General features: G+C 43.6%; 1 protein-coding gene across 10 annotated transcripts in view; it reads right to left on the reverse strand.

The window, feature by feature from the left end:
- The window catches only part of ATXN1 (ataxin 1), a 415,565-nt gene that overhangs the window by 286,335 nt on the left and 103,878 nt on the right, over positions 1 to 25,352 (reverse strand). For all 10 annotated transcript variants that reach the window (XM_055570690.1, XM_055570680.1, XM_055570687.1 and 7 more), the window contains one exon: positions 20,729 to 20,854. The gene's annotated coding sequence lies outside the window, so the exon portion shown is untranslated. The remainder of the gene's footprint in view (positions 1 to 20,728; positions 20,855 to 25,352) is intronic.

Here is a 25,352-nt window from a genome sequence, read left to right on the forward strand (position 1 = left end):
AAATGCAGGCTGGATTTGAATTCCTGTCTCGCTCATGGACCCCCAAGCCACGCTTCTTTCCAGTGCCCTGCATATCCAATGGTGCAAACTCTGCCGGTATCATGACCATAACGCTTCAGAAGGTATACAGAAAGATGGCTACAGCTGGTCAGTCCTGGGTGCACATCTCGCTACCTGTCCCACTCGGTGGCACCCATATTTGCCACCTGAGACCCCTGGATAATTGGTGCCATACTCTGGTCAGCTCTGGAAATGATTCAAATTACTCAGATCACATAGGGCTCACAAGTCCACATCTCACATCAGTCCAGAGTTAAATCATCTGTCCCACATCTCCTCTGGGGGTCTTGCTGGACTTTCCATTAATATCTTAACTGGATTTCCACCTCACCACTCCTCAGTCAGACTCTTGGTTTCATGATCCACATTTCATAGGACCCTCCTCTCCTCAGTTCTCAATTATTATTATGATTAAAATCAGCGCTCTGAAATCCCAAGGTGATTGACTGTAAACCTCTCTTCTCAGCCACAGACTTGCGTTAGAAAGGTCAGTCAACAACAGTTTCGTTTCAGCTACCTTGACTTATTTTCCCTATCTATCTGCTGAACAATTCTTCAGTTCTCCATCAAATAACTAAAAACAAATGGAAACCCACTCCAGTATTCCTTTCTGGAGAATTCCATGGACAGAGGAGCCTGGTGGGCTATATAGTCCCTGGGGCTGCAGGCTGACATGACTGAGCACACAGGACATCAGAAGGAAAGAGGAAGAGAGGAGAAGCTCTAATGCTTGAAAGAAGAGTGTGAGTTTAACTTCAGACAGCGCTGGTTTCGAGTCCTTATTCTATATCTCAGGGGGCAGCTATTAATCTGATTCCCTAACCCCGGTCTTCTCAGGTGTCTCCAGCGGTAAAGAACTTGCCCATCAATGCAGCAGACATAGGAGACACCGGCTGGAGCCCTGGGTTGGGAAGATCCCCTGGAGGAGGGCATGGCAACCCACTCCAGTATTCTTGCCTGGAGAATCCCATGGACAGAGGAGCGTGGCGGACTGCAGTCCATGGGGTCACAAAGAGTCGGACACGACTGAAGCGACTGAGCATGAGCATGATGAATGGTCTTCTATCATCTGTGAAACAAAAGCAGTAAAGCTCACCTCCTGGGGTGGGGCGGGGGTGGGGTTTGGGTTTAAATAGAGGTTGTAGGTCATGCTCCTAGGGTTGTACCCAGCAAAGGATAAAGTTCCTTCCTCTTCTGTTTTCTTTGGTCGAAAAGGAATAAGTAAGTGTTGGCTGCTCAGTCATGTCCGACTCTGTGCAAATCCATGGACTGTAGCCTGCCAGGCTCCTCCATCCATGGGATTTCCCAGGCAAGAATACTGGAGTGGGTTGCCATTTCCTTCTCCAGGGATAGAACTCGGGTCTCCTGCGTCGCAGGTAGATTCTTTACCATCTGAGCCACCCGGGAAGCCTTCGACAAGGAGTAGCTTTGCCTCATTCACTCAGCACCCCTCACTGTCTCCTTAAGGAATGCCCAGACCCTGGCCTGTGCCGTGCAGGCTGGAAGCATCCAGGGACAGCAAGAGAGGGAGTGAGCGTCTTGTCACCCAGCCAGCCTGGCCGGCAAAATCTGCTCCTCTGTCAATGCTGCCACAGGCACACATATGGCTGTAACAAGGACACATGTGGCAACATGCCTGAAAAGGCAGAAGGTAAATGCTAGTTTACACTCTTATTTCCATGAGATTAGGGGGAAGACACTGAGTTTTTGCTCTCTTGAATTTCTTCTGAGCTGAATTCCTACAGGCAAGATTTTTGTCAATGACCCAGAACTGCTTAAGCTTCCAAGAAGCCAAGCAACAAAACACAGCAAGAGCAGATAATAAAACCCGGGTAGCGGGGGTGGAGGAGGCAGTAAGGGTCCCATTCACAGTGCTCCAAAAGGCAAGAGGGGCTTTCAGGAAAACAAAACCCAAGAGTTACCATGTCAGCACTACAGTTTCACAAACACCAGCCTCAACAGAAACCTGAAAATGTGAAACTGCTAGATAATCTGAAGTTTAAAGGAAAAGCATATTTTTTAAAAATGGAAAATAGATGAGAACTGCCAATACCTAGGGCACTCATTTTTAGAATATCTTCCCAGGTGGCGCTAGTGGTAAAGAATCCACCTGCCAAGGCAGGACACCTGTGTTCGATCCCTGGGTTGGGAAGATCCCCTGGAGGAGGGCATGACAATCCACTCCAGTATTCCTGCCTGGAGAATCCCATAGACAGAGGAGCCTGGCGGGCTACGGTCCATGGAGTCGCAAGAGTCAGACACGGTTGAAGCTATTTAGCAAGCACGCACATTGATATTGAATTTCTTATTAAATGTTTTTGTTATGAAGACACACTTTAAAAGAGGCATAGATAGCTTGCTAACCTGGCCACTTCATAAGATTTTCTTGTTTGATAGATTTAAGAGATTTAAGGCACAGCCATAAATCTTTTCCAAACAAGGAGGATTATAAGCAAAGTAATTAGTTCATTAATTAATTAGACAAACAAACCAGCCATTGACAAGCCTAGGGAAATTCCTTCCACTGCTTTTTTTTTTTTTTTTCCAGTTTAGGAGGGGAAAACCTGGGAAACAAACATGACCTACTACAGCTACATTTCCTCATTTTATTTTTTCCCCAAGCACCCACAAATCCAGGTCGCCCGTTTGCTTCCAGGTCTTGCCCAAGTTTAAATCTCTTACCTAATGCCGACCATCTGGAGCCCTCAAGGGGTTGCCACTGTGCCCTGCATTTGCCCACAGATGCTGCTACACACCCCTCCCCCAGAGGCACCTGCCTGACCAGAGTGTGTCAGAGTGGCTGCCAGGGCAAGACAGATATGTCGGAAAAGGCAAATATCTCCCGCTGTCCGGGAGGGGCTGGAGCAAGGATCCTGAACAGCTCCAAGTGATTACAGACCTAAGACTCGAAGCTAATTAATGGAAACTGAAGTGAAGATGGTGACATCTCAGAGCTAGAGTGTGAAGCTCATGTCATCTGGTGGAGAGAACCCAAGGAGAAATCTCCTAAGGGCAGGGCATTAAGGCTTGCACTTGATTTGCTTTGCAGACCTAACACATTTCTGTTGAAAACATGTCTTTACACCCTGGAGAGACTGCATAAGGTGCTGACCTGCTACTGATTCCGGCAATGCCTGCACCACAGCCCACAAAGTAACTCTTTGCTCACTGAATTCGGATCACCCAGCTGTCGTCATAGGGAGGGAGGTCCTTCAGTCCAGCGAAACAAACCTATTTGTTGTCCAGCTTCTGGATCTCCGATCCTCACAAGCAATCATCTCCAGCATCAAATGCCCCTTTGTCCTCCACATCACACCATCAGAACTCTTTCCTCCTATAAAACACTGTTTAAACCACCCTCTCCCTTATTCCCATCTAAACGAACCCTCTCTAGCTCTCGCATCCACACAAGCAATAGACTTAGCTCTTACTTCCCACTGACATAGATGTTTCTATAGCGAAAACATTAATCCAGGGACTTCCCTGGTGGTCCACTGGTGAAGAATCCACTTGCCAATGCAGGGGACATGGGTTTGGTGCCTAGTCCAGGAACTAAGATACCACATGCCATAGGGCAGCTAAGCCCACATACCACAACTACTGAGCCCATGTGTTCTACGGCCCAAGAGAAGTCATTGCAAGGAGAAGTGTGCACACCACAACTAGAAAATAGCCACAACTAGAGAAAGACTGCTCAGCAATGAAGAGCCGGCACAGCCAAAACAAATCAATAAATAAAATTATAAACACACACACAAAACAACACAGTCATCCAACTCATGCTTAATGTATAACTTTGGGCAATTTACTTCTTCTTTCCCGGCCACAGTTTTTTCACCAGCAGAAGGCAGATAACAGCAGTACCTATATCAGAGAGTCGTTGTGAGAATTAAACATTTATCTTTAATGTGTGTATGTATGCAGACATACAGACTTAGGGCATGCAACGTGCTTAGCACAGTACTTCGGGTACATGGTAAGCACTCAGAAAGTGTCCATGCTTTCAACAGCATGACTATTATTGCTGTTACTCTGTCGCTCGTGCGCCCATTTGCATCGGTCTCCACCACTTGATTACTAAACTCTTGAGAAAAGAAGCTATTCTTACACACAGCCCAGAAAATGAGGACGCGACAGAAGTTCAGTAAGTGTTAACTGAACAACTAAGCAGCAGCTTGGCAAGGATTCAGGTATTTCAGACTCAACCTACACTGCTGATTACAAAAGCTCATTCCCATGTGTGAGTTTGGGCGAAAACAAGTACAATAGTATCTGACTATTTAAGGAAGACAGTGGTAAGATAAATAAATACTCCTGAATCTCCAGAGAAAGGAATTGTAAGAAGGCTTTGGAATAAGAAAAAGGATCTACGAGGGCCCCCAAACATCTCCAGAAGCATCCTGAAGATAAAGACTGAAGAAAAACTGGGAAGGTGGCACGGAAGCCAGCCCAGCACTGCTCACAGGGACAAAGCTCAGCCCCTCATGCTGGGGGAAGGGCAAGGGGCACCTCTTGCGCGAGAGAAATACCATTCCTTGAAAGGTGTTTCCCAGGTGTAAGTTACTCCAGGTCTCATCCCTAACCCCAGCAGTATTCAGTTCTCCTGCCTGTGGAGAGAGACATCCACCTGAATTTACACGGAGAGTATTTCCACTCCGTGTGCTAGACCACCCTCTTCGTTTCTGCCTGCCTGCCACCTGCTTCGCTTCCACCTGCTTCACAGAGACCCTCCTCTGTGAAGTCTCATGTCTCTCTTAATCTTCAGATACAGACTGTCCCAGGCCAAGGCAACCTCCCAGAACTATCCAGGCTCCTACTGACCTGCCCCCTATAGAGGAGGAGACTGTTTTGGAGAGGTTAGTCATTTTCCAAAAGTCACAAAAGTAGGGGCAAGAACTGAGCCAGAACCGAGACCTGGACTCTGTGACCAGTACCCTCCTCCCAAAGCAATCTAGTTTCCAACTCTGCAGCACCCTGCCTGCTCACTGCTTCCATTCCCAGCCCTTCCCAGACTCAGAGGTTGCTAAGTCATGAAGATAAACTGTGTTGTCAAGCAGGTCACTGAAACAGGCCTCCTTGCTCTGGGAGGACTAAATATATTTGGCTGCTTCTACTCCATGGTCACCCTGCTCTGCATCACACCAACTGCCGTTCACTCGTAGCAGTCCATGACATCACATCTCCCTAAGATTTCTGACTAATAAGCAAGTTAAATGGCTAATCAATAATATCATGAACTGATTTAAAACCTTTTTTACAGACACATTTGGGTTGGCCAAAAAGTTCATTTGGGTTTCTCCATTAAAAAAAATCCAAACAATTTCTTTGGCCAACACAATACTTAATTCTTTCTTTCTTTTTTTTTTTTTTAATGGGTTATATTTTGTTGGGGTCTTTTTCTCTCAGGCCATCACAATGCTAGTTCAGCAGGAAATGTCATACTTTGAATGCAAGAGGCACTAAAAAAATAATCTAAACTAAATTAGCTTTTTTACTCCTAACAACCGACTGGGAACAATAAAAGAACTCAAAGAAAGAAACGAATTTAGCACACTAGAAATCAACAGCTGCTTCTCAAATCAAAGTTACCTGGAAAAAGAAACTGCTTAGCAGGGAGAATAATTTACCTTCAACTAACCATGTCAAGCTAGGAAAAAAAACATTTTGCAAAATAGCCATTAAATTAATTTTTCTTTAGGTGGCTTGGGGATAACAGAAGAAGGGATATAGTTCAGTTTGACTAAACTCCTAAGAAACTCTGATATACTGTACATGCTCCAGGCAAATGGCAAGCCGGGGGGAGGGAGATTCCCAGGAATATGTGAATCATAACTGTTAGTCATCCTTCGGGAAACTTAGGAACCAGCTCCTATCAGTTAAGTGCATTATTATTTGCTAAGTGCCCAAGATATACATTTCCCTGGAAACAACTGGTGAAGACACTACAGGCTGTGCCCGGCCTCTTCACTGTCCTACTGTGTGGGCTGGCAGATTCAGGGTAATTTCATATCCTAGTGTGAAGGAGAAATGAATATATGTAATTAATACACACACAGGTACATGCATGCACACAGAACTCTGGGCTTCCCAGGTGGATCACTGGTAAAGGATCCACCTGCCAATGCAGGAGATGTGGCTTTGATCTTGCTGGGTCGGGAAGATCCCCTGGAGCAGGAAATGGCAACCAACTCCAGTATTCTTGTCTGGAAAGTTCCATGGACAGAGAAGCCTGGCTGGCTACAGTTTCTGGGGTCGCAAAGAGTCGGATACACCTGATCCCATGCACACAGATAGGCACGTGTATACATATTCCTAATCAGAGGTGGATCCAGTGTTTGGGGTCTGAAGCTGATAAAGTTAGATAAGGAACAGAGCGGTGAATAGGGACAGGAGTGGGTCTTTAAACAAAGAGTTCACAAAATTATCTGCATAAAATTCGACACTGGGCCTTAGAAGGGGTCTGTACAAGTGAGAGGCTGTGAAGTTGAAGTGGCATTAGCTTGCAGACAGCTGTGCCTGGTCTGTAACACACTCACGTGTATTTGAGCAACTCAGGGTGGGGATGCCTGTCAGAGGCCAAGATCTACATAGTTCACTACAGCCCTCTTCAGCATCAAGTGTATCGTAAATACTTTAGCACACATTTGTGCTGAGTTCAGGTGGCCACGGGAAAAATGTTTACACAGTGTGTTTTAGACAAGCTGCTAAGTGAATTCCAGTATGCAGCTTTACTACCGTGGCAGGAAAACCTGCCATCCACAGTAATGGATTAGGCAGCCATACCTACAGTCTGGAAACCCACCTAAAGGTACCTAAGAGAGTAGCTTGGACCAGAGTCACCGTGTAGCTAAACACAGTGGTTACAATTAAATGTGGACAACGTGGGTTGGAACGGTGCCCCTGAAATCAATGAGCTTAGGTTGGGGCTCAAGCGAAGCTGGGGAAAGGACAGTTTACAACATATGGTGTTTGCCACCGCCCCGCACTGGGAACCCAGGGCAGGGAGAGTCCTCTATTGCATCTTATTTATGGCTGGAGAAAATGAGAACAGAGAAAAACTCTGAGCACCTCAACATGAACTCAATCCATAGAGCTCTTTTTCACCATAAGAAAAACATGTACCCTAAAAGAAGATTCGAGAATCACAGGCTTCTGGGATTTTGAGGCAAATGTCCACCTTAGGCCAGCAGAAGGTCATTCCTGTTCCATTAACTTTCAGGAAGTAGATTAGCCCCTTCCGGGCTTTCTTTATTCAGGCTCTGGGAGCTCCAGGGTGCCAGTGGAGTGTCGCTGAGATCAGCAGTGGCGGCTAGAATAGAAATCTGAAAATAACACAATCGCTCCGCCACGCCAACTCACTACTTTTAATTGCGGCTCATTAAAGATGTAAATAGAAGAAGAATTATGTGCACCTCTACTACAATCTCACGGCTGCAGTAAAATGGCACTGCTTCTGCCTCTATGCAAAAAAGAATACTTCTGCTTTGCGTAATTATCACCGCAAGTGGAAGGCAATGATTCACCAATTTTCCAACAGCAGTGTGATTCACATGTTTCTGCTTGTTGTTTGACAGAGGCAGGTAGACAGAATGATTCATTTAAAAATCGCCCAAAAGAAGAATAAAAGTCACGTCCGTCAAAAGATGGAATCTAAAAAATTCTGAACTCTTCTTAGTAGGTACTACAGAAATGCAAGCCTGCTTGAGGAAATTCTGCAAAGAATTTAAGCCAAAAGGGGGATAAAACCAAATCGAGGAAGAATCAAGAAGGAATGTGAAACTAACTACCCAACAGGAATCAGAATTTTGTCTTAGAAATGTTATTTTCTACTGTGGCTCAGATCATGAACTCCTTATTGCCAAATTCAGACTTAAATTGAAGAAAGTAGGGAAAACCACGAGACCGTTCAGGTATGACCTAAATCAAATCCCTTATGATTATACAGTGGAAGTGGGAAATAGATTTAAGGGACTAGATCTGATAGATAGAGTGCCTGATGAACTATGGACTGAGGTTCGTGACAATGTACAGGAGACAGGGATCAAGACCATCCCCATGGAAAAGAAATGCAAAAAAGCAAAATGGCTGTCTGAGGAGGCCTTACAAATAGCTGTGAAAAGAAGAGAAGCGAAAAGCAAAGGAGAAAAGGAAAGATATAAGCATCTGAATGCAGAGTTCCAAAGAATAGCAAGAAGAGATAAGAAAGCCTTCCTCAATGATCAATGCAAAGAAATAGAGTGAAACAACAGAATGGGAAAGACTAGAGATCTCTTCATGAAAATTAGAGATACCAAGGGAACATTTCATGCAAAGATGGGCTCGATAAAGGACAGAAATGGTATGGACCTAACAGAAGCAGAAGATATTAAGAAGAGGTGGCAAGAATACACAGAAGAACTGTACAAAAAACATCTTCAGGACCAAGATAATCATGATGGTGTAATCACTCACCTAGAGCCAGACATCCTGGAATGTGAAGTCAGTGGGCCTTAGAAAGCATCACTACGAACAAAGCTAGTGGAGGTGATGGAATTCCGGTTGAGCTATTTCAAATCCTGAAAGATGATGCTGTGAAAGTGTTGCATGCAATATGCCAGCAAATTTGGAAAACTCAGCAGTGGCCACAGGACTGGCAAAGGTCCGTTTTCATTCCAATCCCAAAGAAAGGCAATGCCAAAGAATGCTCAAACTACCGCACAATTGCACTCATCTCACATGCTAGTAAAGTAATGCTCAAAATTCTCCAAGCCAGGCTTCAGCAATATGTGGACTGTGAACTTCCAGATGTTCAAGCTGGTTTTAGAAAAGGCAGAGGAACCAGAGATCAAATTGCCAACATCTGCTGGATCATTGAAAAAGCAAGAGAGTTCCAGAAAAACATCTATTTCTGCTTTATTGACTATGCCAAAGCCTTTGACTGTGTGGATCACAATTAACTGTGGGCAATTCTGAAAGAGATGGAAATACCAGACCACCTGACCTGCCTCTTGAGAAACCTATATGCAGGTCAGGAAGCAACAGTTAGAACTGGACATGGAACAACAGACTGGTTCCAAATAGGAAAAGGAGTACGTCAAGGCTGTATATTGTCACCCTGCTTATTTAACTTCTATGCAGAGTACATCATGAGAAACACTGGACTGGAAGAAGCACAAGCTGGAATCAAGATTGCCGGGAAAAATATCAATAACCTCCGATATGCAGACGACACCACCCTTATGGCAGAAAGTGAAGAGGAACTAAAAAGCCTCTTGATGAAAGTGAAAGAGGAGAGTGAAAAAGTTGGCTTAAAACTCAACATTCAGAAAACTAAGATCATGGCATCTGGTCCCATCACTTCATGGGAAATAGATGGGGAAACAGTGGAAATGGTGTCAGACTTTATTTTTTGGGCTCCAAAATCATTGAAGATGGTGACTGCAGCCATGAAATTAAAAGACGCTTACTCCTTGGAAGGAAAGTTATGACCAACCTAGATAGCATATTCAAAAGCAGAGACATTACTTTGCCTTCAAAGGTCCATCTAGTCAAGGCTATGGTTTTTCCAGTGGTCATGTATGGATGTGAAAGTTGGACTGTGAAGAAAGCTGAGTGCCAAAGAATTGATGCTTTTGAAATGTGGTGTTGGAGAAGACGCTTTAGAGTCCCTTGGACTGCAAGGAGATCCAACCAGTCCATTCTAAAGGAGATCAGTCCTGGGTGTTCATTGGAAGGAATGATGCTAAAGATGAAACTCCAGTACTTTGGCCACCTCATCTGAAGAGTTGATTCATTGGAAAAGACTCTGATGCTGGGAGGGATTAGGGGCAGGAGGAGAAGGGGACAACAGAGGATGAGATGGCTGGATGCCATCACCGACTCAATGGACGTGAGTTTGAGTAAACTCCGGGAGTTGGTGATGGACAGGGAGGCCTGGCGTGCTGGGATTCATGGGGTCGTAAAGAGTCGGACACGACTGAGAGACTGAACCGAACTGAACTAATGAGAAAAACAGTTTCCCGTATCTTCTTTTACCCATATTCTCATAGGACCTAGTTTGTGAAATTAGAATGAGAATTATATTTTGTGGATGATTATTGATACAATAGTGAAAACAAATACATAGAAAAGTATGCTTGAAACATTGTGTTAAAAATTAACCTAAGGGCCAGACACAAAAGGACAAATATCATATGATTCCAGGTAGAAGTGGTACTCAGTATTGGCCAACTCATAGAGGTAGAAAGTAGAGTAGAGGGCACTAGGAGCTGGGAGAGGAAGGAACAGGGAGTTCATGGTTAATAGGTACAGAGTTTCTTTTGGGGAAGATGAAGGAGCTCTGGAAATGAACAGTGCTGATGGCTGCACAATATTGTGAATGTACTTAATACCACTGCGTTGTTACACTTAAAATTGGTTAAAGTTGCCAATTTTATGTTACATATACTTACTGCAATTAAATGTATATATATGTGTGTGTGTGTGCGCGCTAAGCTGCTTCAGTCGTGTCCAACTCTGTGCAACGCTATGGACTGTAGCCAGGCTTCTCTGTCCACGGGATTCTGCAGGTATGAATACTGGAATGGGTTGCCCTGCCCTCCTCCAGGGATCTTCCCAACCCAGGAATCAAACCCACCTTTCTTAACTTTCTCTTGGATGGCAGGTGGGTTCTTTACCACTACTGCCACCCAGGAAGCCCCCTATATATATATATATATATATATATATATATATATATATATATATATATATATAGTATGTTTAAACATAAAATTCAGGACACATGCTGGATTGATGGCTGGGTTCCCAGGAGACAGTGCTGTTGGTTCCCTGACTCTCTCAAGTGGATGAGGATAGGACAGGCAAGGGAAGGGATGAGGCCAGTGTGGATGCTCACCAGGAAATGAAGAAACGTCCACTCCTGCAAAGAGGGGGACAGCTACAGCTGAGCTAAGCCTCTGAACATCAGCACCAGCACGGGAGCAAGCATTCAGAAGTCCTGATTTAAATGCATTAAGCAGATCTGATCTTTTGTAGGCTCTTACTCAATTTCATAGAGCAGATAAGCACTCCAAAATTCGTCAAGTTCATAAATATGGATTTGGGTTGAATTTGCACAATATGCGCTTGTAGGTTCACTGGCCATGACCTTTGATGATGGGAATTGAACTTCCCCTTTCACTAAATGTCACTCCAAGTTTCAGACAGATTTGGAAGCGAACGCCGTTCTGTGCCCATTACTCAGTGTTTTTTAGTATCATAAATTTGGTTTCAATCAGGCAGAAGAAGCAAAGCATTTAGTGTTCCTGCAATGTAGTCACTCTCAAACTCTATTTTACTATGAAGAGCAAGTTCTGTCTACATGACCGCCCAACACAGGGCACAGGCCCTTACACAAGTGGCTAATTTGATGACCTTCCAGAAATGGCCACCTGCCAGCAGTATCATTGAAACAGGATGCTGGTCCTGAAGACAGTTGAAAACAATCCCTTTCTCATCAACTCCAACCAAGTAGATTAGGTCCTTGGAGGGCTCTAGTTTCTCTGAAAGCAGCAGAGTGCAAGCCAAGTGCCCTTAAACCAGTGGAAGAAACCACCCGAGTGGAGAATGGAAATCAGAAGTGTTCGAAAGAGGTAGGGGGTGATGGCAGGGTACAGGCAGGGGTTCGGGGAGAGACCAGGGTTGGAATCCTAGCTTTATTCCTATAAGCCCATGTGATACCCTTCAACACCAATAACCTCATCCTTTATAATAACATATCATTTGAATGTAAAAGTCACACCATTGTCCTTCCTTGTGTGTGTGTGTGTGTGTGTGTGTGGATCAGATGAGATGAAATAGGTACAGACACAAAGAAATTGATATATGAAGTATTCTTAAATTAATTTTCTCCTTAAAGGGGAAAATGTACAAAATGTGTCTCCCAGGTTTTGCTGAGGAAGCTTTTAAAGAGAGTCAACCAGTATTTATGGAATATCCACCATTTTAAAGTGTTAGTGCTATTGCTCACAAGCAACACAGGGAGATGTAAATTATGTCTTTAATTTTGAGAAAATTTGAGTCTAACAGCAGATAAGTAAATCTCGGCTAAGTCTGATCACAACCCTCTCCCATTCCCAAACCTTCAGTGGCTCTCCACCACTTCAGAAAATATTCTGACCTTAATATGAGAGTAATTCAATAGTTTATCTGTAAAATGGGGACACCTACGTTGCAGGGAATTGCGATCAGAGCTAATTTATATAAAGCACCAATTGCACAGGCTGGTGTAAGGTGGCTATGCAATTAGTAATTCACATTAATTAGTATCATCATCATCATTATTAAATCAGTCTCCTTCCTCCCAAGCTCTCATTATTCCACCTCACACACCTTACCCTGGACCCAAACCAGTCCCTGGGGTTCTTTCGGCACCCAATGCCCATCCCTTCTCACCTCTGCCACATGGGATCCTAGCTTGTTTCCATGCTGGGCTCAGAACGCCTCCTCCAGATCCTCACCACCAGCAAGGAGACCAAGCCTCTCACTTCTCTGTTTTCTCACAGCATTTCCTTCCTCACCTTCCCTAACTGAACTCACTCATAGTTTCCCCCTCCATAACTGATTGTAAATTCATAAACTCAGTTTGAAGGAAGGCAAAGGTTGGAAAAGTTTGATTACCAAATGAGGACCAATCCAACTGAATACCATGACAGGAACATGATAACATTGTTGTTTAGTCACTAAGTCATCTCCAACTCTTTGTGACCCTGTGAACTGTAGCCCTCCAGGCCACTCTGTCCATGAAATTATCCAGGCAAGAATACTGAAGAGGGTTGCCATTTCCTTCTCCAGGAGATCTTCCCCACCCAGGGATCGAACCCACATCTCCTGCATTGGCAGGCAGATTCTGCACCACTGAGCCACCAAGGAAGCCTGGCAGGACAATAACAGCTAACATTTTGTTACAGCTTTAACTTTTCATTTCATTCTCACAACTGATAGATGCTGCTTAATTTCTCCTAGTCCATGGATGGATGAACCAAGACCCAAGTAGGTTAAGTAACTTGGTGAACATGACACAGCTAGTTAGGGGCAGATTTGTATTCAGACTCGGGAAGTTTGCCTCAAGAACCTGTGCTCTTACACTGCGTGACATTGTTTTCCAATGGCATTATAGCAATTTATTATGTCCTATTTTAAAAAACCTCTAAGGACCATAATCAGTTCTCTCAGGGCTGGGTTTTAAAACTTTAGATCCATCAAGGTGTCCTGTTCTGCATTTAGATCCTTAAAGTCTCAGGAAAGAACTTCCTAAATGGGCTCCTCTAGCTTGCAGACTCCTCTGCGTGCACTCACCAACACTAAACAGCCTCCGGGAACTACAGCCATAGGATCAGCCCATGGACCCACATACGTGGTCTGCAGAGGGCAGTTCAAGATAAGCACCTACTACCCCGAGTAGCATCTGAAGCTGTAATGAAACTTATAGATGTCTATTGCCTGCTGGAGGTTTTGTCACGAGGTAGTTAGGATGCTTTCGAGGACTGGCTCTCACAAAAGGGCAATTTGACAGTCAGTACCTCCTGCTAAATGAACTGGAGCAGTCACCAGGCTAGGCTGCAGCCCCGTGGATAGTGCAGCAGAGGATAACTAACAGTGTGCATTCATCCACCTAAGCCCTGGTCTATTTCTTAACGCATCTTCTAGAGAGCCGAAGGGTCTGGCTTTCACATGAACGCGAGGCACAGGACAGGAAAAGAAGAAAATTCAGCAAAGGTTCTTCACTGTGGCAAGCCAAGATCAACTCACATGCAAGGCTGAGAAGTGATGTGGTATTTAACGCATCTCATCAGTAGTCAGTGTTGTTGACTGGCCAATTTCTTAAAATCTGCTCATCTAACGATGGCTCAACTTTTGGCGTAATTTTATACACAAGAAAACTGAACGCTGGGTAAGAATAGCATGCAAAGAAAAAAAAACTGGCAAACCTCAGTCTTGCTGAAGAACTCGTTAATTCTAATAGTTTGTCTCTAGATCCTCTTGGACTTTTATGTAGACAGCTATATCACTTATTCAATATTAATAAAAATATTTTGGTTCCTTTTTAAAAAAAAAACCTGGCAAACCTCAAATTGAAATTCTCTATTCCCAGCTTACTGACTCTAACTAAAACATTAATAGGAAAAATTATATGTTATAAAATAATATACAGTATTAAACATTCTTACCCTGATGACAAAATATTCTTTAAAAAGATGTGTAACATGCCTCACACATTCATCTCCAACAAATCCCATTCTGAATTCCTTGCAAACAAGTGCCAATAATGATGTTTTTAGTGGCATTTTTAACACGTGACACTAAAAAAACCATCCTACTCCCCCATTTGAAAAGGAAATTTTGAGGATGCCAAATTAATTTTGAAGATGACTTTTCATTCTATTTAAGCCAAGATATTTTTTCTCCTTTGATATTTTAACCAAATAGAATTCTTAGAAATGAAAAAATAGTAACAAGTATATTTCCAGAGCAGAATAGCCTTTCACAATTGAAAACTTTACATCAATGCTTTCCTGCTATCCACTCTTGACTTTTTAAATTCCCTTAGGAAAAAATACCACCTATTCATACTACGTTGCCAGCACTGGATGTGTTATTTCTTTGGATTTATGATTTGGCTGATATGATTTTTCATGAAATAATACAGTTTTTTGGGTTTTTTTTTTAAAGCAATTTCTAGTAACTTCACTGATATGGCTACTGAGAAGCTGACATGATCCTCCGTGATGTTAGAATTTTCAAATACCAAAGATCCACCTTATTTCTTTAGTGAAAATGGTCTGATGCTGAATCTAACAACTTTTGTAAAAACTATTTAACCAAAACATTTCCTTTATATCATTTCTATAACAAGGTAATTAGCACTGAGCTTATCTGAAAAATGTTACATCTCCCCTGAAGGATTACTTGTATATTCATAAATGAATTCTTTCCTTTCTTCTCACCTTCCATAAATATATACTGAGCTAAATTATGTGGCAGAATGGGCTTAATACTTGGAATACAAGGTTTAAAATAAACCAATCTCTGCCGTCATGAGCCACCCACAGAGATAACTTTGTAAACAAAGAATTGCAGTACATAGAGCAGGAAAAGGGGACATTTCTATTTGGCCTCAATGAAAGAGGAGTCCACTGGGTACAGAAACAGAATCTCACACCGAAGAATCAACGTGAAGAAAGGCATGATTATTAAAATACACAGTATGTTCAGAGTAGAAAGAAGTGTGTGGAGAGATGTGAGGGGTGGCAGATGAGGTTTAAACACTAAGCTGATAATGAGTTCCTAGGGGGTCTCAAATATCATGCGACAAAATTCACTTTATCTCATAGGGAAGAAAAAGCTAATGAAAACGCTTTAAATTTTTCCTTGCATTTCATCCTATTCATTCACTGCTATGAAAAATACCAAGAGAGATATTTTTTAGAAAAGAAGTACCAATCACTCTCATGCTGCAAACATCTTTCCTGTTTGCTTTATTCACGTCTACTCTTTGCTGACAGGCACCCATTCCCATCATGACTTTGTGACCAATACGTGTACACAATTTTGAATTATGAATTTTACACTTAACATTGTATTAGAAACAGTCTTCTGTACTTCCACACACTGTGAAGGGTTTTCAGGAATAATTCAATCAGATCCTTTTCTTTAAGAAGGTAATTTTCAAAATAGTAGGATGAATGGAATACAGAAAGGAAAGACTGGAGGCAAGAATACTCTTTGGGGGCTTCCCTGGTGGTCCAGTGGTTAAGAATCCGCCTTGCCATGCAAGGGACATCGGTTTAATCCCTGGTCCGGGAAGATCCCACATGCTATGGAGCGACTAGGCCCACCCACCCCAACTGCTGAGTCCACACGCAGCAACTACCAAAGCCTGAGCGCCTAAAGCCTGTGCTCAGCACAAGAAAAGCGACTGCAATAAGTCCATGCATGGCAACTAGAGACTCACAGCGACTGGAGAAAGTCCATGCACAGCAACAAAGACCCAGCACAGCTAAAAAGTAAAATAAACCTTAAAAAAAAAAAAGGCAGACTACTTTTTGGAAGTGGCTGCCCTGGTCCAGGCAAGTGATGCTAACAGCCTGAAAGAGAACTTGGGTGAGGAAAGGAGAAGAGTGGATAGTCCGTAATCTATTTAAGAGGCAAAACTACATGTGGTCAAGAGATGACATACAGGAAGAGGAGGAGGTGACCAGCCTCGGTGACTAGGTGGTTGGTGACCTTGTTTCTCTAAACAAGGAACCTATAAAGGGAGACAGGAGAGTGACAGGTACAGGTTTAGACTCAAGGTGAAGACACCTTTGGAATATTCAAATCAGAGCCATCTGGGAGGAAGTCAGAAGCCAGTGACCTTAAACTCTGCGGAGAAAGGGGAACAGTGTTAGTCATTTGAGCGGAGCTGATAATGATGCCACGAAGCAGTGAAGCCTTCAGGGCGCGCCGTGCGCGTGCAGGAACCAACATGGGTGAGTTTCAGTTTTCACTCCGACAGTGTGCAAACGTGGCCGTTTAATTCTAACTTCTTTTGAGGCAGAGCAAACACCTCCCTTCAAAGCTCTCAAACTGTCACCAAGGAAGGGTACCTTCCACAGCAATCAACGTGGGCTTTGATGACGCCTATTACAAGACAATTCACTGCGTTTCCTGAACTGGTGTGGTTTCACTCACAGTTAGACCAAACCACACAGCTGCTCTGAAGGGCTGATGTAATTATTAGCCCGTGATGGTATCAGGAGAAGAGCGAGCTGTAACACATCTCACTGAAGGCATGCTTGGTGCTGCTTTACCGCCCAGCGTCTCAGGGACGCGGAAGGTAACTAACTCCTCTGAACTAGAATGTATTCGGAGAGCTCTCCGACCATGGTCTTCAAGGAGGCTGCTGAGCTTGCTCTTTTCTTCCATCGGCCTTCCAGAAGCAGGGCCTAGGTGGCCATTCAGAACCCCTGCAATTCTCAAGGCTGCCTTGTGCTAAACAGCACAAGTGACATAGTTTCTAACTAGACAGATCTCTTTTAAAAGCAGTTTTTTCTCTTTTCAAACTGTGGACAGCTACTTAAAAGGAAATATTCCAGGCACCGCTAAAGACCTCCCAAACAGCAATGCCAGCACCTGGTATTTCGTGAAAATCACACACTTTATCATTTCTTTAATTTTCTCCCCGGTTATCGCTTAAAGCCTTTAACAAAGGCTTGAAGATGCTTATATCAGTAACTTATATCTGGAAGAAGTCACATAGAGGAAAATCAAGTCAGGTCTCCACGAAGCACATATTAAAAAGCCTCTTTTGCCCTTAACACCACTTTGGAAACCCATGCGTTTCTTTCCTTCCCTTAGCTGAGAATCTGATAAAAAGCCCCATCTACTCTGGTCCACTCTCTGCTTACCAAACCCCCAGCAGATGAGGTTAGGTGGAGACCAGGAAGAAGATGCTTTCCTGTCACCAGGCTCAAGTGTGCTCTTAACACAAGCTTAATTCAGCTTTGGCGCAACTGTGCTAAGAAAAAAACAGAGACAAAGCAAGAGTCAAAAGAAAGGCTGCAGAAAGTGTCTGGTGCCTGGGGTAGTGGTTATCTCGGCAGCTAATAAATTTTCTGATTCCCCTACTTGTTCCCGCCTCGGCCAGCCAGGCTTCTGCGAGTTCTTCGGTTTAGTTTTTGGCTTGAACTAGCTGTCAGGTGTTCTGCCGGTTGTGGATCCTCCAGCAAAGCCCTTCGGGAGACGCACCAGAAGCAAACACCACATCTCTTCTGGATCATCCAAGGCCGGGCTGGATGTGGAAGAGGGAAGGAGAGGGCCAAGCATCACCATTGCCATCTGTCAACGTGAGAGTCAGATCCTGAATCTGCCACCACCACTGTGGGGGCTTTGACGTGTGTCCACTGCAGCTCAGCTTTTTCCCTTCCAGCAATGGGACCACTCTCCTGCCACCCAAACGGACAACCTGCGAGGCTAACAGCTGAAAGTAATAGCATTAAAACAAACAGCCATAGGCAGCCGAGGAGGCCCTGGGAGCCAAGGATACAGCATCCAAGTCACCACGGCACCGCGCCATCCTCCCATCCTTCCCCCATCCCGTCGGCTCCATCGAGTCCTGTGCCCACAGCTAATGTTTCTGCTCTGCTAGACGTGGGGTTAGGGCTCCTGCCATTACCAGGGAACAGTCAAGAGTCAATGGTAACACAGCAAGAGACACAACCAGAAGGTTTCTAAAGGAGCCGCTGACCTAGGGGAACATTTCACACATTTAGACACAAAGGGGTTTCTCAGGGGTTCAGAGAATACGCTGACTCCACATCCTGATCAGGTCGGGAGATAGAAGAGCGATTGTAACCCTCATGGTTTGACACTGCTCAGATCAACAAGGAAGTATTTCCTGGGCACATTAAGTTGTGCTCAGATCTGGACCCTCTGCTGTGGGCAAGGAGACCAAGAGGAGGATGAAGAAGTAGCCTCAGAGAGTTACTCGCACACCTCAGTGCGGAAGAGCTCTCTGCGAGGAGTTTCCTGGGCTCAGCACCCTCAGAAATTGTGACTCATCGAGCCCAGTGTTGCTAAATCTGCAGCTTTAATACACACGTCCCAGCGATTCTGCTGGAGGGGGTGCTGGGGCTTGGACCACCTTTGAGAACCACAGGGCTATGACCTGATTCCTGTCCTCAAGTCTACAATGCACAAAGTGGTGTACAGCCAAGGATTTTTTTAAGATGCAGGCTGTCATTGGTACAGGAGTTCATAAGGAGAAGCCAGTCGTTAGGTCCTGGGGATTCAGGGCAGACTTTGTGAGTGTGAGCCAGGCTTGGCAGTCAGGAAGGACTTCGATAGAAAGAGACAGCCCCATGCAATCATCTTAAACCAACCTCTCTGTTCAGAACAAGGCATAACAGAAGATGGAGACGGGGCTACAAGGCCACCACTGAACAGGTAGAGAGGCTTTGTACGTCGACTGCAGGGAGGAGACGGTCACCAGGAAAATCATAAAACTGGCATCTCCAGATAACACTGTGTTTGCATTTTTTCATTCTGCCACATTCGTGTGGTTTCCTGCACTTCATAATTTAACATTTGTAAGAGGAAAAAAAAATGCTGTTATGAAACCCAAATAATGCACCACTCTGAGGCTGACAGCGAGCCAGCTGCTAACAAGAGTGACATGTGAACATCATTTAACGTGTCATTCACAGCTCTGCTTCAGAATAAGGGATACCGAGTAAGAAAGAGAAATCATAAATTCCATTCAACGTGAAACAAAGTTTGGGGCTCTGCGGGGTTAAAGGGCTGGCAGAAAACCCATGACACAGTGACAGCGGGCACAGAGAAAGAAGAAGTTAGATCCCCAAGAAAAAAATAGAGGACAAGAATTCAAAAGCAACCTATCTCGTTTATTCTAATGTTATATTCATAGAGCACTACGCCATGTTTTCTTTAATGCTGCAAGGGAATAAATTACGAGCCGGACACTGCAAAGCCTGCTTGTCCAAAGGGCTGTGTCACCAAACAGAAGGAAGGAGCAACCCCAGGTGCCTGCACCCTTTTCTTCACAGTGGCTAGTCCAGTGAGCCCCCTGCCAATGATGACTTGCCAAGGGCACACCATAAATTCAGAGAAGCAAGAATCAAAAGGTATAATTATTTCATTAACTTCATTAGAATGAACTGTGGAATTTCACATTTGCAAGCCACCTTGGACATCCTCAAGACGGTGGTGTTTTTACAGGTGACTCATTCCAAGAGGGTGGATAAGTTGTCCAAGGTCAAGATATGTGAGCAGAACTGGGCTTCCATCTGAGGCCTTTGTTTCCAAGAAATACACTGAAGCAGGCTGATAAAACTTCCTTGGAAGTCCACATTATTTTGGTGTTGAGTTTGGAATTTATTATTTATTTATAGCTTGGCACATTTGCATTCCACCCCTCTCCCCTCCCCAAACCAAGACTGTCGTTCCAGGACACCATGGTTAGTTAAAAGGTTCACAATAGGGACTTCCCTGGTTGCTCAGTGGTTAAGAATCCACTTTCCATGCAGGGGATGCAGACTTGATCCCTGGTCAGAGGACTAAGATCCCACATGCCTCTAGAGCAACTAAGTCCTTGTGCTACAACTACTGAGCCAACGCAAGACCCTGCATGACACAGTGAGGACCCCACATGCCACAACTAATACCCGATGCAGCCAAATAAATAAATGAATAAATATTTTTTTAAAAGGTTCACAATAGATCCTGTTGAATAGGCTCTGGAAACTCGCAGTGCCTCTCACCTTGCTCATCCCAATACTTCACTTAAAGGATAACAAATGTGCCCCTAGACTGAATCTACTGTCTCTCACGTGATTAACCCAATATTCTCTCCACTGAAATGCAATACACGGAAGATGAAGTTTGTTGCCTATGTGTTTAGTTCCGTTCTTTCTAGTCTTTCCTAACCACCAATGCATTCCGCTCAAATCCTACTCTTCTGCACATTTCAGAAATGAACACGCTAAGTCACTTTCATTGTTCTTTCAGCTCTCCAGCACTTGATCAACATTTCCTCAACATCCTGTTGCTTGGGTTGTAGAGAACTTGAATAAGATGTCCTGGGACACCAAACCAACGATGATGGATGAAATTTACAGCTGATGGATACCAAGCCCTTCGGATGACTTACCCAAGACCATTTGCGTTTCAGGATCGTTCATGCAGGCTGAGGTCTTCTCCTTCTCTCTTGTTCATGGTCTGTAGCAGCACTACTTGGGAGGCCTCGACATCAGCTCTTTCATTTTGCTCCAGACTGCTGCAGTAAAACAAAACACAACACCAAGTCAGAATGAAAAATAAATGCCACTTCAAGCAGTTCGTTGATATTCAGGGGGAAATCCCTGGCCTTTCTCAGATGTATATTTTATAACCTCAAACAAGCATGTTAATTACCAGAACGAATCTATCACACAACTGATCTTCATATGGTACTTTGAAATGCCGGTGATGGGGAGGGGCGGGGGTAGAAAAAAAGACAACAAAACCCCTACTAGATAGGTGCTGCATCTCAGGACACTTACCGCTGATACTGTGCTTGCGAGATTTCAAGTTTACTAACTGAAATAAGAAATTAAAGAAGAATTCATGATGTTGAAACAGAGATGCTGACGTGCAGTTCTCGAGGGCAGAAAGTGGAGAAAGTTATGTTTTGAATTAAAATTCATCTGATTCTGCCCATGAAAGACTCAAATTGAAGGAGCCAATATTAGTAGTTTTCAACAAAGGATTACTAGGATTGAACAGAAATGGCAAAGTGTGAGAGAGAGGACATTTTCCATTTTGCGCTCCAAACAGGTAATTGATGGGCTTTCGTTCTGACTTGGTCTATCTTGATAAATAACCTTCTCCACCCAAGCTGGAAAGCAGCATTTACTTCACACACTGAATATGTAATGAATGGGTAAAATATGCATGCCTCTTAACCCCCACTCAGAGCAGCTGATAAAGCCCACACATTAGAACTGTGTGTGACAAGTTGCTCTGAAAAGTTCTCCACTGGGCTGTGAGCTTCCAAGGCTCACTGCTCACAGGGTGCTGTTCGGGCTTCTTCAGATGCTTAGTCAAACCACCACACCGCCCCCCACCCCCCACCCCGCCATTGTTTGTTCTTTGACAATGGCCATTTGAGAGCCTGGAAACGATCCTCAAAAGATGTCTGCGCCCTTTCTGAGCCTTTTCTGAGCTCTTCCGCATCTATTCTGAAAGCCCATTGGAAGGCTGTCACCCCGTTCTCTAACTATGGTGACTGCACCCCACTTGTAACTGGAAACCCTCTATGAATCTCCAAAGGTCCTGAATCAAGGAGCTCACCATGCACGGACCCAGTTGTAAGAGACAGCATATACTTTCTGCACCTCACTAGGCTGCTGTGTGAATAATCAATTCCTTGAAAGCCTTCTGAAGCTATTATTTTACAGAATACTCAATGTTTTTTTAAGAGGACTTGGGTGGGGGGTGTGGACTGCTGGTTAAATTCATGTTGGCACTTCAACATTTTGAGGAGGAGGAGAAAGCCACTTTGGTTAATGTTTAAACAAGCGAGTTGAGTGTAAGGCCATTAGATTTTCAGTCTAGCTGGAAGAGCAAATGCCTGAAAATGGCCAAGCCTCTTTTATTTTTCTTGATGCTATCAATTCCCACTGAAAGTGAGGTTGTAACGATTTTATTAGTTTTCTGAGCAGTTTTCATGAAATGTAACTCAGCTCCCACTCAAATGTGTAACAGTAACATATTGATACAAATCAACACGAGCCAGGAAGTTCAAAGCATGACAAACTGTCTTCAGTTTACCGATTTGGTAAAAACAGAATTTGGAAGACAGGAGGATTTAAGCAAGCCCACTGAGAGTTACTGGCTGGTATCAATCTTCTTTTACTAAAAATAAACCGCTGCAATTCTCTTGTTACCAGCTTTATGTGCTGGTATTTTAGAACTACGAGTGTCTTTGTCGTCTAGTCCAAGATTCTTCTGCAAATAAAGCTGCTGGCCCCGAGAAGGTGAAGAGCCTCTTAAAGTCACACAGCAAGTTAATTTGTGCCTTGACTAGACTCTGGGTTTAATCACTCATGCCCTCTGACTCTTAATGGGCATAATAATGTCACTGAATACAATGTAATGTGTTGATTTGAAAAGTTTACCAGAAGCACAATACTTTCTCATAGTATTCTTTCTCTTTTTCTGTTTTATTTTTGTGTAAAGAAATTCATTTCTGGATTATATTCTTGTCACCAAGCAGAGCCAAGTGATCTGGGAGAGGAGATATGTCTCCATTATTAGCTCGGGGCCCTATCTCTGGCCTCGAAAACCAGGTGTTCAGAGGAGTAAGGTTTAGACTATTTGCAGAGGAGAGAAAAGTAAAAAGGACTCATCTGAGTGACAAGATTTTCCATTCTTATCTCTGTAGATGTGAAGAACTTGGAAGTGATTCATTTTGTGTTTTATAGCTGACCCTCAATTACACATAGTGTACCAAGCATGAAACCATTTATATCAAAAGAAAACCACTGAAAATTCTACACACCTCCTTTTAAGCAAGAATTGTAATATACTTTCCTCCTTCAGCAAAACTTTTCAGCAGTGCTGCTGCTGCTGCTAAGTCGCTTCAGTCATGTCCGACTCTGTGCGACCCCATAGACACCAGCCCACCAGACTCCTCCGTCCCTGGGATTCTCCAGGCAGGAATACTGTGCTGCTAATCACCCACAAAACAAACTGGCTTGAGTTTAATCTCCTTTGCCTGCCCATTCTTGCTTGCCGGTTGAAGTTATAAATAGAGATAAGACCAAAAGTCCAGAAAGACGAAAGGAACACTAGAGGCCTACAGCATTCATTGATTTGCCTGAGCACTGAAAGTTAGCTACAGAAACAGGGATTGCCCTCTAGATGATATCCTTACAGGGTTTTAAAATTTGATAAGCGTTTTGTGATAATTTTCTGAACAGTTATAAGCAGCAGCAACAAAGTATAGCATATCAACATAACTCAAAAGCACTGGTCTAAAAGCCATGAGATTTTTTTTTTTGTCTGAGTTTTGCAGCTTAGTCTATTTTTAAATTTAATTCATAATCTCCTATGCAGAATTAGTTCCTTATCTATCAAATAAAGGGACCTAAGTAAGGGCTCTCCATAATGAATTCCTAGTGATAATTCAAGTTGTTTTCATATGCAATTGAGTATACCATATCAAATTAAATTTCCACAAACACAATTTTATCTTATATGATCCATTAAGATTCATTTTAATCCTAAATTCCAACAATTAGACACAGATTGCATAGAAGGTGAGTAATGGGTTCATGGTGGAATAACCCCTTGGTGGGGAATGAGTGTTCTTGTCTATCAGTAGCTCTGGGGAGATTAGCTTTCCATTTGAGAAGAGTCAGATCACTCCCTTACACCATTCACAAAATAGAAAGATGGTAACAACAATCCTACATGCAGGGCAGCAAAAGAGACACAGATGTAAAGAACAGACGTTTGGACTCAGTGGGAGAAGGCGAGGGTGGGACAATTTGAGAGAATAGCATTGAGACATGTATATTACTGTATATAAAATAGATGACCCATGCAAGTTTGATGTATGAGGCAGGACACTCAAAGCCAGTGCTCTGAGACAACCTGACAGATGGCGTGGGAAGGGAAATGCGAGGGGGATTCAGGATGGGGGGACACATGTATATCTGTGGCAGATTCATGTTGATGTATGGCAAAAATCATCACCATGTTGTAAAGTAATTATCCTCCAATTAAAATAAATAATTAAAAAAAGAGAAATGAGGGTAAAAAATAAAGTCTAGGTAACTTAAACATATTAAGATGTGTTCACCCAGACATAGATTAATATAGCATTTATTATGCATACTGACAACATTTTATGCAGTAACACACAAAAAGCATAATGTTACAATCACAGAAGGCCTCGGAGGCCACTGGAAAGACTTTGGCTTTTTACCTTAAAATACAAAGACAGTAGAGGATTTTGAAATGAGCAGGATAATGATCTGCCTTATGTTTTAAGGGATCTTTCTATCTGTTGTCTGAAGAACAGATTCTAAGGAGGCAAGGCTGAAAACACAGAGCCCACTTAGGCGACTGCAAAAATGCAGGTGTGACGCTCGATACGTGGACTGAGGTGATGACACTGGAGGAGGAGGCTGTGAGAACTGGCGCGATTCTGGACACACGGCGAAGGTCAAGGCGACAAATGGTAGAAGAGAAAGAAAAGAGTAAAGGATCTTTCCAAATTTTTGACCCAATCATCTCTAAGAATAGAGTTGCCATTCACCACGATGGAAAAAACTGGAAAAGGCGGGTGTCAGGAAGGGCCACTTTTCCGTGTTAAGCTTAAGATGCTTGTTAGACTCCTAGTGAGCTATCAGGTAGACACCTGGATGTGGGTGTTTGGAATTCACTGACATGCAGATAGGATAGAAGATACATGTGAAAGCATGAGTTACTGTTACGGGCAGCGTCCAAGAAGATGGTGCCCAGCTATCCTACCTTGGTATTCATGTCCTTATTATAATCCTCTCCCCTGAGTGCAGACTGTATTGAGCGACTCCAGCAGAGTGGGGCAGAGGTAATGGAATGTCACTTCCAAGGTGAGGCTACAAGACTGTAGCTTTCATCTTGGGTACCCTCTTGCATTCTCTCCTGGATGACTTAATCTGGGGGAAGCCAACTGCCAGACTGTTGAAGCCATCCTGTGCAGGGGCCCATGTGGCCTGCTGGCATCTGTGTGGGTGAACTTGGAA

The sequence above is a fragment of the Bubalus kerabau genome, chromosome 3 (genome assembly GCF_029407905.1).
Source record: "Bubalus kerabau isolate K-KA32 ecotype Philippines breed swamp buffalo chromosome 3, PCC_UOA_SB_1v2, whole genome shotgun sequence".
Taxonomy (NCBI): Eukaryota; Metazoa; Chordata; class Mammalia; order Artiodactyla; family Bovidae; genus Bubalus; species Bubalus kerabau.